The sequence below is a fragment of the Rana temporaria genome, chromosome 11 (assembly GCF_905171775.1).
Source record: "Rana temporaria chromosome 11, aRanTem1.1, whole genome shotgun sequence".
NCBI classification, from domain to species: Eukaryota; Metazoa; Chordata; class Amphibia; order Anura; family Ranidae; genus Rana; species Rana temporaria.
The window spans coordinates 158,840,424-158,853,880 of record NC_053499.1 but is presented as its reverse complement, the minus strand read 5'-3'; the positions used below and the strand labels follow the sequence as shown (position 1 = coordinate 158,853,880).

Below are 13,457 nucleotides of genomic sequence, written 5' to 3'. Positions count from 1 at the left end.
GCGCTCACCTGGGGGGAACAGAGAAACTGGGGGGACGACAGAGGAGCATGGGGGAGGGGACAGACAGCTGACTCAACAGCTATGGCCTGGGAGTTTCTCACTTCTGCCTAATCCTGTCCCATAAGGGGGGGGCACCGAACTGATTATTTTCCCTGGGTGAAATAATGTCTAGCTTCCCCACTGGTACTGCCTATAAAAGTACCAGTACCAGCCGTTCTACTCTAATAAAGTAGAATGGCTAGTGGCTAGTGAAGGGGGAGAGGGGGCTTGGGTGGCCGAGGGGGGGGTACGGGAGTTGTCCGGCCGCCATGGGAGAGACCTGTCAAAGTGGGCCAGTCTGAATGAAGTCCAGGGCCAAATTTTTGTCCCAGTCCAGCCCTTGTAGGGTCCTTCCAAACTTTTTTTTGTTTGTATTGTGTAGCACCCTCTACTTTAGGTAGGTGCTAGAAGTAGGATTTTTGTAGTGCAGGTAAATTTAATCAGGCCTAGCTGTAAGCTAGGCCCGTTTGTTTTGATCTGTGTGGTCTGGGAGTGGCCTAGAGTAGCAGCAGGTGACTCGCATGCAGCGTCACTTCTCGGTTACCTCCCTCTGGCTTCTAGAGAATTCTAGAAGGGAGAAGGGGAAGAGAGGTGGAGATGCCTGGGGTGTTCTGAGAAGCACTGACCAATCCCCAAATTGGACTGGCAGGGGGCAGGCCTCCTTAAATACCCAGGATTAGCCCTGTTGGGGAGGAGTTGTCGGGTGGAAGAACTGGGAGTTGGAGTACTAGCTGTTGTGGCCTAGATAGCTGGATAGTCTGTAGAACTGGAGACCAGTGCTCCTTTTTTAAATCTTGCAGTTAAATCAGGTTGTTTCTACTGAGGTAATTTTGTTTAAAAAAAAAAAAGGACAAATTTGTGATAACGAGAAAATAATGTACTTTATTTCATCTTAAAACCAGCCTTTTTCATCCTCTTTACTCTGGAGGAACTCCTAAAATAATCTTCAGGTCTCAGAGAACCCTTACTTAAACCAATTAATCGGGAGATCGTTGTGATAAATGCCCTCTACAGTGATGATTTGTAGAAAGAATGCAGCCCTTACAGTGGTGGTTGGAATGCCATCCTTACAAACAGCTAAATATATCATTGGTGTCATATTGATGGCTTTCCCAAGAGGCGCTGGCCCTGGAACTATGCTAGTACCATCTTATGGAAGGACAATCAACTATACCGGCTTAAAGAACACCTAGCAACCTCTGGAGGAACCCTTGTTTAGAATGTCTGCTTGGCCGTTGAAGCCACAGACACCAGTTACCAGACACCACTATACCATTTCAATGGATGGAGAGGGATACTGAGCAGGGGTCAAGTCCTGGGGAAAAAAGTGTGGGAACTCCCACCCAAGATCCACTCCCCCACCAAAAAAAAATTATACGCTCGTATGCATAATTACTAAACCACAACTTTAAGCAAGTTCTTTCTAAATCCTGCGATAACTCGCGGCAGACCTCCGCAATGTCTCCTGGGAACAATGACAAAAGCTCCCAGGAGACATTGCGGCATCGAAGAAGTGACGGAATACCCGCACACTACCCGACGAATCCATATAAAGGAAGCAGCCGGTAACAAAGGATTACTAAGGTTCGCCTGCCCCTGACAGTGACTCGAGCTGGGCATCGCCGCTTAGTGAAGGATTTGGCTCGGGCGGCTCGGCTGCTCTAGTCCTGCAAAGGGAACTGCGTTCCTGCTGTGAAAAAAGAGCATGAACTCCGTTCCCACGCGTTCCCGCAGGACTTGAGCCCTGATACTGAGGCTGTAATGGGTCCTGGTCGGGTTCCTCATTTCACCAACTGGTATCTCAGCTCTCCTTGTGACTTTTTATATGGATTTATAAAACTGTGTGGCCACAAAGATAAGGAGTCATAGGGGGGCAGCAAGGTTCAAATCGGCCACAAGCGGACACAAGCTTTGAGGGTGGGATTTTTGGGGATCCCTGTGGGGCCAATTCCTGCAACACAGCCCAATCCAACTAACTGTACCTGACTGAGCCACACAATCTTACATTTTGGGAAGAAGGACAGTTTACTAATCGAGTTGCTCACATATATCAGCTCATGGTTATGTTTCCGTGGATTTTACAGGATCCCAAGAGCATGAAGAAAAAGGTATTCAAGTGACAATTATAAATTTGTCGCCTGTCCTATTGAAATTTATCAGCTGAATGTGTTCTGAAGTGCTATTCTTATCCCCTATTATTCACTGCCATGACAGCCAAATCGTCTGCGTCACTCCCTGACACATCTGCGATGAATCAGGTATATCCAAAAAATTCCGTCCTGTGAATGTCTTCCGCAGAAAAACAGAGCCAGACTCTCACAGGCCTAACCTTTGCTGCCCAAACTGTATTGTAGTTCAACCGGCCACAAACGATATATCTTGCGTATAATGCAATTATGCAAAAAGGTGGATACATTTAATAAAGAGCAAGGTAGCTAAATAGTTAATGCTCTTTCCTTGCAGCCTTTAGAAATTGGTTTTGTTTTCACCGGGAACACTGCCTGCATGGTGTGTGCGTGTCATGCTTGTGTTAAGCCTTGTACTCACGATTGGATTTTCCGCGGACAAAGCGTAGGACTTTTGCTGTTTGTCTTGTATACAAACAGCAAATTGTCGGCCAACAAACACACATTTGTTGGCGGAAAATTTTAAAGCATGCTATCCAACATTTGTTGGCGGAAAATCCGATGACAATTGTCCGATGGAGCGTACAAAGGATCAGATTTTCTGACAACAGCCCGTCGTCACACAATTCCCATTGAATAATCCCATCGTGTGTACGGGCCTTAAGTTTTCTCGGAGTGTTTCAGTTTTCTTCTACAAACCAAAAACGTTATAGACATCTTAAATTAAAGTGATATACATGTACGAAGCTGGAACGAAATGTAAGCGCAGGGCATACATGACGAGGTGGAAGCAACTACCAGACTACAACAGGTTAAGTTAGGTGCTGGTTAGGTAGGATAAAATGTCTCTTACCTGATTGGGAGGAGCTACGGGGAGATGGGGAGGAGCCTGGATAGAACATAGTTCAGGGGGGGAGCAAAGGGGGGTCAATCGCAGGTTGGAAATCGTTGGAGGAACATCCCTCCCACCCTCATGAAAGAGGTCTTGTTGCTGTGGTGGAAGAAGATGGTCATTTGTGGTTGGAGTCCTTGACAAGGGTATACAACGTGAGGTATTTGATGAAATGGTGGGACCCATCTCAGGTATGGAGTCCTCCAAGTTGGTCTGGTTTAGTCTAGACTACCAGGTAGTAAGGTGGTAGGGGTCTGTGGTCAGTTAGACAGTCCTCTAGGTGGTTTTTGGTGGCTGGGGACAGAACCTAACTTACCACAGATTCCAAAGTTGGAGGAGATGTCGTCAATGATCTGCAACCAGTTATTCGTATTTGAGCTGGAGTTTATAAACATGTTTATGCTGAAATATGGTTTTGAGGTAATAAAAGGCCGAACTGGCCATTGAAATCCAATACGGTTTCAGTGTTCTTATTTAAGAAAAAGGAGATTGTAAGGTATAATTTTGAGTTGGGGTGGTAAGTTATCTGAACTACCCTAGTCATGTAAATACATGTTAAACTTACCTGCTCTGTCCAATGGATTTTCACAAAGCAACCCCTATCTTCCTCTTCTTGGGTCTGCCGCTGGTGCTCTGGTGGGCTCCTCTTCTTCCTTACATGCCACCGTAGGAAGCCGTCTGATCCCGAGCCACACTCTGAATGTCCATTGACACACCAGTGCCCCTGCCCTGAGCCACAGCGCTGGATTGAGATAGGGCTCAGGTAAATATTTGGGGGGAAGCTAGCAGTAAAAAAAAAAAAAATTATTTACCTTATTGCAGAGAATGAGAAACATTTAGCCTTTACAAACACTTTAATAAATATATCTCTCAAGACTGTGCCCAGAGTGCCTTTGACAGGGATAAAGTTTGCAAACTCCATAGTGGGGCAAGTGTATGATGTAAATGGTCTACCTACTTAGAGTCCCGCTACAAATCGAAGGGAGAATAAAGATTTGCAGTCCAAGGACCGCGGCTATGGAACGCTCTACCCACAAACATTCGCATGGAGGAAAACCATCGGGCCTTCAGGGAAAAACTTAAGACCCACCTCTTCTGAAGGATCAGGACGACACTGGATGGAAACAAGCGCCTTGAGGCAATTTAGTTCGCATTTGCAGCGCTATACAAGTTACTCACTCACTCACTCTAGAGTGAACCTGAACTCAAAAATGTAAGATTTGATATCAGTACCCACCAACAGACCTCACAGCAGTACCAGCCAGCAGTACCCACCAGCACAACCCGCACCAGTACCCACCGGCAGGACTTGCAGCAGCACCAGCCAGCAGAACCGGCAGCAGTACCCACCGGCAGGACCCACAGCAGCACCTAGCCAGCAGTACCTGCCAGCAGCAGCCAATCATACCCACCTGGGGGACAGCAGCAGCCAGCGATTCCTGCAGGAATCCTGAGGAGGCAGTGACGATTGAGGTCAGCTGAGGTGTAGGTAAACTGCAGTGCATCAGTGTGAAAGCAACCTTAGGCCCCAATCACACGATCAGTCCAATCTGCCTGTTTTTCGGGCAAACCCAATCAGACCCTCCATTCACTTCTATAGAGCGGCAGATGTAGGCAGATTTGTGTCCTTTTACACCTGTCTATCTCCAATCTGATCCGAGTAGAGCGGGCTAAATCCGTGCCTGCTCTGCATATGCAGAGTGGACACAGACCTGTCATCTGCCTGCTCCGCTCATTGTTGCTTACGACGATGACTGGTTACCAAGTTGCTAAAGTGGCCCTCGCTATTCAAAAGGTTGGGCACCCCTGCTATGAAGGAACCATATTCCCCTAGACCCCCTATCCAACTATACAGTCGCTAAGGATGAGTGCCACCTACAGTGGAGAAAGTAGCACCTGCCTACGGGTTGCTTCACTTCCGAATATACAACATGCACTTTTTATCTATCAAAGAGTTTTTTCCAGCGCTAAACCTTTCATCTGATTTATAAATTGCTGCATTTGTAAATTCCAAGAGCCAGTATAAAGGAATAGTAGTGTTTTTTTTTGTACAATTCTTCAAGGGGGCGTAGCAAGGGGTGTGTCCTATGCCTGTATACTTTTACTGATAGGTGTCCCTCATTCCCATCTCAAAAAATTGGAAGGTATGCTGAAGACTTCACTGCCGGTTTCCCTTACTTGCAATGTCGGCGCCTGCACCTGAAGCCGATGGGCAAATCGGCTTGGGGTGCCGACATTGCGGGATCCCTGAACAGGTAAGTGTCCTTATATTAAAAGTCTGCAGCTACATTATTATTATTATTTTTTTTTGTACAGGCTGGAGCTCTACTTTAAAGAGTATTGTTTTGCACATAAAGTCGGACTTTAATGACACGCTTCCTATTTTTGGTCACCAACTGTGTCCTCCTATCCTTGCGGACACTTCACAGCATAAAGCTTCCGGTATTCCCAGGGCTTTGAGGCCTTCTTACAAAACCAGACCCTACACACACCGATATCGTACTTGATGAAGGGAAGGCCCGGGGATCCATGTGTCACAGACCTTACAACAAGTGCCAACTTTCAAGACTAGACCTTAGCAGAAAGTTCTCAGGCCCGGTTCTGGCACGGGGTGGGTAGAGTTGGACGCTCACTCACAAGGTTGTGCTAGGTGTGTACTTCATACAACAGCTGCCGTATGTACTCAGAGACAAGTGACACAGCTGGAAAGAGCCTGCGAAAAACAAAGGAAATGACAAAGTGTTTCGTTAAAGCGTGGAAAGAGAATAAAACTGAGAGATGAAAGGGCACAGCTTCCGCAGGCCAGGGGTGCTACACACAGCGGCCGTCAGAGCATTTAGCAAACCCAGCTCCAAAAAAGTACAAAGGACCTTCAGTGCGAGCTAATGAGGCGCATCTAATTATATTTAAGAAAGTACACCAAGACTTACTAAGGAATCTAACCCTCCCCGTCCCTCTTCTGCTATGGAGTCAGCATTCCACAGCCCTGTATCCCGGAGGGTGGGGGGGAGGGCCCACGGCTTCTTACTTTCCCATCGCTGTGAAATCTAAAAAAGATATTTAATAATTTCTAAATATACACCGGGCATTTTCCTGCAATCTTCCCATCACTTTTTTGTCAGTGTCCCTTCACCATTCTCTTTTCTTTTTTAGCCACTCCTTGTTTGTATGCCTTGTTCTGGGTAGCTAGGTGTGCCCTGTATCTACAAGTTTTTTGATGCCAACTTGGCAAGGAACCTATTGGCTGCAGCCATTTTGTTACATGAACCAATGTTTAACAGATGATGATGTTATAAAAAAAAAACACTGGGGTAGAGTTACTAAAACTGATGCACACAGAATCTGGTACAGGTGTGCATAGTAGCCAATCAGCAGAGGCGGCTCTAGGCTTTGTGAGGCCTTAGGCAAAACTTGACATGGGGGCCCTACTAACGCCCTTGATGGGGAAAAATAATTCAAGGACAAGAGCCTTTTCCCCACAACCCTGGCCGGTGGTTGTGGGGGTTTGTGGGCAATGGCATTTTTGGAATCTGGAAGCCCCCTTTAACAAGGCGGCCCCCAGATTCTGCTCTTTAATAACTAAGGGGCGGGGGCCACCCAGTGATTTCACCTGGTGAAACCGCCCCTTGTGACGACATTGACTGAGGGCATGCTGGGTCATTGACGTCACAAGGGGTGGTGTCACCGATATTCACTTTTTTAGGGACGCTGGGGCTCATAACGCTGCCGGAGCACAGCAGCGTTAAGGTCCCCTGTCCCTAAAAAATGGGGTAATGCATTTAGGCAAGTTAGACGGCTGCTGTGAGTGCGAGACCTTAGGCGACCGCCTAATTTGCCTAATTAAAGAGCCGCCTCTGCCAATCAGCTTCCATTTTTTTTTTGTCAAAACCTAAATGAACCATCTGAAGTTGAAGCTGATTGGTTATGTAGTGCAGTGGTTCTGAACCTCAGTCCTCAAGTATCCCCAACAGGCCATGTTGGCAGGTTTTCCTTTATCTTGCACGGGTGCTTTAAATCAGTTGCTTGGTATTTTGGACAGCTATTTTATCTAAGAGAAATTCCCAAAACATGGCCTGTTGGGGGTACTTGAGGTCTGAGGTTGAGAACCACTGATGTTGTGCACCACCTTGGGAGCCGCAAGTAGAAATGGGATCCTCCACCCTGCACAGCCAGCCACACCAAATTTTCACATGCACACTTAAAGCGGAAAAAAAAATATTAAAAGCCAGCAGATACAAATACTGCAGCTGCTGACTTTTAATATAAGGACACTTACCTGTCCAGGGAGCACGCGATATCGTCAACCGAAGCCGATCTGTCAGTCGGCTCTCGGCTGCTGCCGCCACCATCCTTGGTAAGGGAATCAGGAAGTGAAGCATTGTGCCTTCACTTCCTGGTTCCCTACTGTGCATGCGCGACTCACGCTGTGCGTCCTCACTGGTCCCTGCTGTCTTCTGGGACCTGTGTGTCTCCCAGAAGACAACGGGGGAGGACAGAGTAGGCGCCGGAAGTGGCGTAGGTCACCTCGATCACCGCGATGACATATGCCCGGAAGTGGGAGCAAATACCTGTATTACACAGGTATCTACTCTCTCCTCCCCCCTGAAAGATGCCAAATGTGACACCGGAGGGGGGAGGGGGATTCCAAAAATGGAAGTTCCATTTTTGGGTGGAACTCCACTATAATGCCGCGTACACGCCATTATTCATGTCATGGAAAAAAACGACGTTTTTCTCGACGTGATTCCTCTCAAGCCTGCCTTGCATACACACGATCGTGATAAAAAATGCTCGAGCAAAGCGCGGTGACATACAACAAGTACGACGGCACTATAAAGGGGAAGTTCCATTTGAATGGCGCCACCCTTTGGGCTGATTATGCTAATTTCCCATCTCGTAACTTGCATGCACGTTTTTTTTCCCCCTCGCCAAAGCATATACACGACCGTTTTTCACGACGAGAAAAACGACGACCTGAAAAACGACGAGAAAAAATAGAGCAGGTTCTAAATTTTTAGTGCCCGTTTTTCTTGTCGAGAAAAATGCTCTTGAGCCTTCACACGACCGTTTTCACGACCAATTTAATAAATTGCATTTTTTTCATCATGAAAACGGTCGTGTGTACGCGGTATAAGTCAAAGAACAGTCCAGAGCTTTATTTCTTTTGTGTTTTGTTGAGGGGAATAGGGGTATTATGGGTTGCCCACTTGACTTCAGAAAACTCTTCAGGGACAACTCTTCCTATATACAGCTCTATGTGCACTCCTCTTCTTCCTCAAGCACTCACTTGCAAAAACAGATTCAGCTGGGATACTTTTAGAGAATCTGGCAAAGAGCTTTACAGGCAGGGACCAAGGCCCCTTTGGTTGCAAAGCAAAGTCCAGTCTCCAGCTTACTTCCCTGTGGTTACTGATTCCAGCACCACATCTTCAGGCAGTGCCAGCTCGCCTGGCTACAGCTGCCCCTTTTCACTAGCCTTCCTGGCTACTTCTCCACAGTCATCCCAGACTGACACCACTGTCTTTCCAGACTGCTCACACACCAGCCCACCCACCTGCCTCCTCTATAGACTCCTGGATGTGCTGACCTGCTTCCGCTGTCCTCTCCTTGCTCCAATGCCTCCAGGAAGTCCATAAATCAGGTTTGTTCTCCACCCAGAGACTGGCCACATCAATCACCTAGCAAATATACAAGAACAAGTCTCCTGCGCTCTGATATTTTGTAGGGAGTGCTATGGGGTGGTGCGGTTCAATTAAAAGTTATCATCTAGAGTCTTGCAGCCCTCCTCAGAATCGTGGGTATTCATGAAACTATAAAAGAGAAGAAAGAGAGCGGAGGGCGCACCGACCTCGTGTGATACTGATAAAAAATATTTATTCCAATAATAAAATCAATGGTTATACTCACCAACCGATTGGTTCAAACGATTATTCGTGTTCCACTGACGGTGCTGGACATCTGCTGTACTCACTTTTAAAGCCTGTTTTTAACTCCAATTTTGTGAGTATAACCATTGATTTTATTATTGGAATAAATATTTTTTATCAGTATCACACGAGGTCGGTGCGCCCTCCGCTCTCTTTCTTCACATCAATCACCTTGCAGGTGGACAGACAGGGAGAATGTATCACAACCAAAACCAGGATGCTGGAATGAAACCAGCAGCTGTGATGGAGCAAGAGCGTTACCCGCTCCTGACACCAGTATAAGTTTCCAAAGATCCAAAAATGTAAGTTAAGAAAACCGACAAGACCAAAAACCTGGATACCTGGGTCATCTTGGAAACTACAAACTTGCTCCATATTGTAAAGCAGGCACAGCTGTGCAAGTAAGCTTCTTAAGTTGTGCTCCAGAGTGTCCTAGGAGCACGAAAAAAATACTTCATTCACGTAATTTGCCTAGGTCAGCCGCGCTGTCCTCTGGCCTTTCCGTGCATTGCTCTGCTCGGCTCCGGCGCCCCCCCCACCTCAGGCCAAGCACGGTACTGCACACCACTTTGGCCTGAATGGTGCTCGTTTTGCAAGACAACACTCGCAAACCAAGTTACGATTTTTAAAAATGACTGTGCTCTTTATTGGGAAACGCTCATTAACCGCGTTGATCGCAATCCGAGGTTCCACTGTAAAACCTTTAACCTGGCTTTACGCTATCCAAAACTAAAGACATGACTTGAGTAAGATAAAATTATGGATTGCCATAGGTCACTGCAAATAATTATACTTACTTATGAAGTAAAACCTTTTGTGCACATACGTCCCCCATTAGTAACTGAGAACTTCACAAGTTCATCCATGTCCGCTCAACATCCCTTCTCTATTATCTTTAATGGAGCAACACATGGTTAGACTAGAAAAAAAGAACACAAGGAGAAAATAAAAAATTGTGTAAAACAATTTTAATGCAACAAGAGGTACAGTTAAGTAATGGAGCACTGGGTAATGGTGGCAACACATCTACAACCTGGTAACACAGTGATGATATTCTTCTTAAGTTCTTTCCATCCTGCCTATCATCGCTCCTATTTCAAGGCTAATTTTAACTTTCAGCCAGTAGTTGGCAATTACCTATGCCCTAAGGAGTAGCCCATAGAACAGGGGCCTTCAGACTTTCTAAACAAAGGGCCAGTATACTGTCCTTCAGACTGCGGGAGGGCCAGACTGTGGCCAGTGGAAGTAGAAAATGTCCTTCTGTCAGTGTCAAGTAAACAATGCCCCCCCATCATTGATGTCAGTGGAAGGAATGGTGCCCTAACGTCGGTGTCATTAGGAGGAATTTTGCCCCATCATTGGTGTCAGTGGAAGGAATGGTGCCCCAACGTCGGTGTCATTAGGAGGAATTTTTCCCCATCATTGGTGTCAGTGGAAGGAATGGTTCCCTAACGTTGGTGTCATTAGGAGGAATTTTGCCCCTTCATTGGTGTCAGTGAAAGGAATGGTGCCCTAACGTTGGTGTCATTAGGAGGAATTTTGCCCCTTCATTGGTGTCAGTGGAAGGAATGGTTCCCTAACGTTGGTGTCATTAGGAGGAATTTTGCCCCTTCATTGGTGTCAGTGAAAGGAATGGTGCCCTAACGTTGGTGTCATTAGGAGGAATTTTGCCCCTTCATTGGTGTCAGTGGAAGGAATGGTGCCCTAACGTTGGTGTCATTAGGAGGAATTTTGCCCCATCATTGGTGTCAGTGGGAGGACATATGCCGAATTGTTGGTGTCAATGGAAAAAATAGTGCCCCGTCATTGCTGTGAGTGGAAAGAGTTGTGCTCCATCGTTGGTGTCATTGGGAGGAATTGTGCCCCATTGCTGGTGTCATTTGGGAGGAATTGTCCCCCTTCACTGGTGTCAGTCGGGTGACATATGTCCAATTGTTAGTGTGGCTTGGAGGACACATGACCAATTATTGGTGTCAGTGGATGGAGTAGTGCCCCAAGGGCTGGATAAAAGCAAGCAAATGGCCACATCCATCCCCCGGGACGTAGTTTTGAGACCACTGCTATAGACTTTGGGCTAGATTCATAAAGCCCGCCGTAAGTTTGTGTGGGCGTATCGTATCTGAGATACGCTACGCCGCCGTAACTTAGTGAGGCTGGGGCTGGATTCACAAAGAATCTGCGCCCTAAGTTACGGCGGCGTAGCGTACATCTGCCGGCGTAAGCGCGCCAAATTCAAATTCTGAAGAGGTGGCCATGTTTTATGCAAATAAAGCATGACCCCACGCAAATGACGTCTTTAACGAACGGCACATGCGCCGTTCGTGAAAGAATCACAGTGCGCATGCTCGAAATTACGCCGCAAATCGTCAATGCTTTCGACGTGGACGTAATTTACGCAAAGCCCTATTCGCGAACGACTTACGCAAACAACGTAAACTACGCAAAATTCGCCGCTGGCCCGACGTCCATATTTAACATTGGTTGCTCCTTATATAGCAGGAGCAACGTTACGCCGGAAAAAGCCTTACGCAAACGACGTAAAAAATTCCGCCGGGCACACGTACGTTTCTGAATCGGCGTATCCAGCTTATTTGCATATTCTACGCTGAAATCGACCTAGCGGCCAGCGTAAATATGCAACTAAGATACGACGGCATAAGAGACTTACGCCAGTCGGATCTTAGGCAAATTTTGGCGTATCTTGCTTTCTGAATACAGAAAGAAGATACGCCGGCGCAGATTTGAATTTACGCGGCGTATCAATAGATACGGCGGCGTAAATTCTTTCTGAATCTAGCCCGTTGCTTACAAACAAGACTGACTTTCTATCTGGTGCTATAATATATCTTCAGTCAGTGCTGCTTTAGAATCCTAGCCAATCATAGCCAGCCTTGCCTCTCGATTCACACATTCCGATTTTAGCCGGGACGTTGCATGTTTTCAGATAAGTCTAAAATCAAATGTTAGATAAAAATATTAGCTAAACTTTAAAATGATTGTGGGATCTTAGAAAGATGACATTTGGGTACTAAATGATGTTTTATATATTTGCCTGGAATTATATTTTAAAGAAAACTCATTGGTATGTAACAGGAGCTCCGGTGCGCCCAGAGCCGCCCCTACAGTGAGGGGAAAAAGTATTTGTCCCCCTGCTGATAGTGATTTATACATTTGCCCCACTGACAAAGAAATCATCAGACTATAATTTTAATGGTCGGTTTATTTTAATCACTTTACCGTGAAACGACTTATCTGTATGTCGGTTTGAGGAAGTGGTTGTACCTGGTTTACTTTCCGTGTGACAGCAATAAAAGTGATCAGATTTAATTTTTTTAAAAGGGACAGTGTAAAAAAAAAATGTTCAGGGCTGGCCCGAGGACTCGCACCCTAGTAGTCACACAGTGAACAAATAACGTGCACAAACAAAAAAAAGACAAAAACGTGACAAACATAGGCAATAAATAAAATGAAGTGGGTGAAAGGGATAGTGGAGAGGAAAATGAAAAAAGTGGTCATTGTGTTCTACAATGACCAGGCCCTCCGGCCAGGAATAAAAAATTCCTCCGGTCCTAGCCAAAAGGCCGGCCCAGGTGGCAGGTGCTTAAAAAGCGTGTTGCTGGTGCAGTGACTGTGGTATCTTTAAATCAAAGTGACCCTCACTCACAGTGATTCTCAGATACCCCTGGACTCCAGGGGCACATGCACTATAGGCTTTTCCGTTCCAAATCCAACCCCCCGACCGGCCAGTGCAGCCCTCCACCCCTGCCAGCTAGAGAGCCCTTCAAGGTTTTCTTAGGGAGTACTGCCGCTCCAGTTAGCAGCCTCCACCAATACTAGCCCCTCCAGACCCTCCGTCAACCCTGCGTATTTGCATGGTCCTACCCCGACCCATCACAGGGCAGTACCAGCTCCTCCTACCGGATTGCCGACAGGGATAGCACTTAAACCGGCCAGTCAGAAGGCCGGACTAGAACTCGGCAAAAAGACCAGACCAAGCGCAGCCACCCATCCTCACCAGGAGCACCCTTCCAGATGGCTCAGATGCAACCATTGGCTGGCCCCCAGTATCTGTCGGGCAGCACGGCGTAGTCCCTGCTGAAACCATCCTTCCAGGTGCAATGACGTCATTGGATTGCATCCACCCTCCCCATATAGGAGGTGCTTCTGCGCTCCTCTGACAACTGATAAGAACAGATACTACACTTGTTCTTAGCCAAAAGGCAGAGAAGCGATGGTTAATAAACCAATGCCCTGACTTCAGCCCTCCTTGTACTTGATGCCCGCTGTTTAGCACCTGCCCGTCACCTGCTCCATGACTCCAGCCCTTGCAAGGCCACTGACGGAGAGCGGAGGAGCACATTTTTTTGGAGACGTGTCAGCAGCTCTGCCCAACTAGTAGCCACAGCTTCCCGACATGTGTTCCTCATTTGCCTGCTCTGAGCTGGTCCTGGCTCTATGTGCTTTGGCATCCGG

General features: G+C 46.9%; 1 pseudogene; it reads right to left on the bottom strand.

Annotated features, from left to right (window-relative positions):
- Positions 1-13,110: 13,110 nt before the first annotated feature.
- LOC120918028 lies at positions 13,111-13,217 on the bottom strand (annotated as a pseudogene).
- Between the last annotated feature and the right edge of the window lie 240 nt (positions 13,218-13,457).